The following is a 4,114-nucleotide window of genomic DNA, read 5'->3' on the forward strand; positions in this document are numbered from 1 at the left end:
TTCGTATTCATGAAACATCAACAAAACCAGTAAAAATGTTTGCTTTCATCGGAATGTGAAGAACGATCGTGTGTAACTCAAGTAAGGCAAATGCAGTGTTCTCTGCACCCTGGGCACTATACATTTTGAAATCTGGAAATGTCCGGGTTTTCGATGGAATGTCCGGGTTTTTGGAACCAAATGTCCTACTTTTTAAAAATTTGATCTGGAGACCCTTCGGCCATGCCTTTTCCACAAGTTTGGCCATGCCTCGGGATGAACTAGCGGGATTCCGGAGCGAAGCGACGGAATTCAGCTAGTTTACCTATAAATTGTCGTGTTAAATTCCGAGCCTCAATCCTACAGGCGAATTGAGGCACATTAAGAAACAATGGGTTAGCGTCCTGTCAACGTAACAAATATTAGGGATTGAAGAGAAGTGATGAGTGATTAAGAGGACTGATGAGTATAATGATGAGTGATGAGTTACAACTGTGGATGAGACAAATCTACAGATTTCACTTCGAAACAGATGGACACTATATGGACAGTAACTACGAGAGATCTACTGAAAAAGATTAAGTTTTTATACTTTTATTTGCATTATACTACCTTTTCTCTCTCATTCGCTTAGTTGGTAGCACGTCTGCCTTGTAAGCGCTAGGCCGCGGATTCGATTCCCACCCGGGGCGGATTTTATCCTGATGGGATAATGTTCGTTCTCGGAACGCCTTTCTCCTATTCTGTCTTCCTTCTCTCTTCGATTTCGGGACGATATTAGACCTTAGCAGTTACAGTTCCCACTGTCAAACCTCTTGAAAAAAAAAAAAAATCTCTCTCATTCCCTATAATTTTATTAATGTATTCCTCTTTCTCCACTTACACCCGCATGAACGCATGAAGTGGTAGGAAGATATAAGATACTATAGTAATATTTTCATACCTACTTATTATTTCATCCTGATGGGATAATGTTCGTTCTCGGAACGGCTGGATTTCTCCTATTCTGTCTTCCTTCTCTCTTCGATTTCGGGACGATAAGACCTTAGCAGTTACAGTTCCCTCTGTCCAACCTCTTGAACAAAAAAAAAATCTCTCTCATTCCCTATAATTTTATTCCTCTTCCTCCACTTACACCCGCATGAAGTGGTAGGAAGATATAAGATACTATAGTATTATTTTCATACCTACTTGTTATTTCATTTTGAAAACTTTCTCAACCTCTCTCCTCCTCCCTCCCTCTCTCTCTCTCTCTCTCTCTCTCTCTCTCTCTCTCTCTCTCTCTCTCTCTCTCTCTCTCTCTCTCTCTCTCAGACTCTCTCTCTCTCTCTCTCAGCTTCGCGCGGGCTTCCCCACATTCTCAAAATGTCTTGAAATTCTTGAAAATTCAAATTTTCACCCAGGGAGAAATTCGAGTTCGCAGAAAGAAAGGGAAATGTGAAGATATTTCCCTGAGCCCAAAAGCACGAGGCATTTGGGGTCGTTGAGAGGGTCTTAGGGGGATAGGGAGATGAAACGCGATAAAGATGGGGAAAACAGTAAAAGTTACCAGCGAACAGGGGAAGATATAAAAGAGGGACGCAGGGACGGTTTGATGGGGAGGAGAGGGAGAAATATGGAGGGAGTTAAGAAGAGATAGGCGTGTGGAGAGAAGGGAGGAAGGAAAAGTTACGACAGACAAGTGGAAAACACAAAAGAAGAAATAATAAGCAAGGGAAAGGGGAAGAAAGAGGAATGGTAGTGGTAAAGAGATAAGGAAGAAGAGTGTAAGTACGGGGTTAGGGAAGGAGAAAAGAAAAGGAGAGAAGACAGAAGGGAGAATTTTGACTTTTGTGTTTGGCTTGCCATATGAATAATAATAGTACTAGGGTAATAATAATGCTAAAGTATTAGAGAGCGCTTTCTTAAGGGTTTAAGTAACTGGGAGGCTTTTATTCTGAAAGGGGCACAGAGTGTTCAAATATTCAACACTCAACTTGATAGTTGAGATTTTTTTTTTAAACGTCAAGTTTCTTATTTACAGCTTTTACAATGGTTATTTAAATTTGCATTGAAATAAGCAGCAGATTTCTTTCTTAGTAAATACCAGTCATTTGCCATGGAAATTTGCATGAAAGCCATTCTAAACGCCATCACGTGTTTAGGCAGGTTTTTAGCTGAGGTGCTTTCTAATTATAATGAGAAATTTTAAGGTTTTACGGCGTGTATTGAATTTTCTGCGTGATTTTAAATTCCCCTTTTCGAGTTTTGGGAGGGAGGTATAAAGGTAGGCTGCCACCTGTATATAGAAATTAAAATTTACATATTTATGTACGATGTTTAACACTCTGACTGCCGCTTATACCATCTTATTGGTTCACATTACATTAGAAGCAGGTGGTAGATAGGTATCTACATGTCTTATCCCGGGAGTATAGATACGTACAAGACCGTTCACAGAATAATTTCGTTTTCCTTTTTGAAAGCTGGTTTTGGCCCCCTTGAGGGACCAGACCCGAGGCAAATCGGACCGAATGAACTAGCCTCTAACTTACGTCCTCTTCTTCTTTTTCTTCGCCTTTTCCCGTGTACAAACGGGGTCGATGTTTTTCATCAGCCTCTCAAACAGCCCTAACTAGGGTGATTGCTTTGGGCTGACGTTTGGTTTTGGCTATAAATTTTACGAGTGATATAGAGGAGTTTTCATTTAAACTTTTTTTCAAACTTTGAAACGCAAAACATAGGGATGAATGTCAAACGACGTGATTTTCCATTCGTCACTGTCTCAGTCTGTAAAAATCGGTTATATCATTCTGGAACAAAATATTAGTGGAGATGTCAGGAGCACCAATTGACGATATTTTTGCTTTTTGTAGTTGGATCACAAAAGTGTACCGAATTATATTTTGAACCATATAATCGGAGGTTTTGTATAGGTATAGATTTTTTTCTTCTTTCTAGACAGTTGTCAATAAAATTTGAAACTTTGATTTTTTTGGGTCTTTTTTATTAAAGCTGGAACTCAAATTGGTGGAATTTTCAATATCTATCTACCATTTGTGTAATTAAAAGATGTACCTATCGTGAGTAGCGGGCGTAACACAATAATAGCAAGAGCCGCTCCAAAAAATATACTATGTATAAGTACTATCACAAGACAGTTTTTTTTTTCACTTGGCACAAGTTCAAACCTTTTTAATTTTCAGCCCATTGTGTTTGTTTCCATTTTTCGCCATTGTTTCGAAGTAAATGATGTTCTGCCAAATAAGCACCCCATTACATTCGTCACGTCTTAATATCTCTATCTGTAGTAGGAACGTATCCGTCAGTCTGAAACTATAGGTTCGAAATCAAATTATGTACCTACTTTGTTTCACGTCGTAAACACGATTTTTCTAGCTCTTTTCTAAGGTTATATTTTATGACAGGGTATCCTGTTATTTGCTAATGGTATTATCCAGTTAAAGCTCTCCGGCCAAACTTTCAAAAGGGAAATGTCCGGGTTTTCGATGGAATGTCCGGGTTTTTGGAACCAAATGTCCTACTTTTTAAAAATTTGATCTGGAGACCCTAGTTGGGCACACTGTAAAAATTTGAATGTAAATTTCCCTCTGCAGAGATTTGAATCACCTTTTACACTGGGTTTCACTATTTTTGCGTGACCGGAAATCTTCTTGCATGTCAAACTTTTTTTTTCACTAATTCACTCCCTTTCTTTGCCTTCATTTTCTTTGTCCCTTCTTTTCTCCCTCCCTTTAGTTCCTTTTCTCCCCCCTTCTCCTATATCTTATAGTAACGTGGGTTTAAAACAGTAAGCGGTTGAGTTTCGTTTAATTTTGGTGTGCTGCTAGATTTAACGATGTTCGAAAATTTATGTCCTTTTTCGTCCCTAATGAACGGAATATATGGATCATATATCAGCCAAACAATTCCCTTTCAGGGCTCATATCCCTTGTTATTCAGTCTTCTGATTGAGCCCAAACAAAATTGAGTAACAGAATGATGTACTACAGCTTCTGTGGGTAAGTTTACAGTTTACACTATGAAGTAAAGAGAGTTTTGAAGGAGGATATAAAGAAATAGGTATGACCCCAATCTTTTCTTCTTCCATGTGATTTTTCACTCCAAAAATTTCAAACTTAATCAAGCTAGCCTG

This window comes from Diaphorina citri, unplaced genomic scaffold, assembly GCF_000475195.1.
Source record: "Diaphorina citri unplaced genomic scaffold, Diaci psyllid genome assembly version 1.1 scaffold212, whole genome shotgun sequence".
NCBI classification, from domain to species: domain Eukaryota; kingdom Metazoa; phylum Arthropoda; class Insecta; order Hemiptera; family Psyllidae; genus Diaphorina; species Diaphorina citri.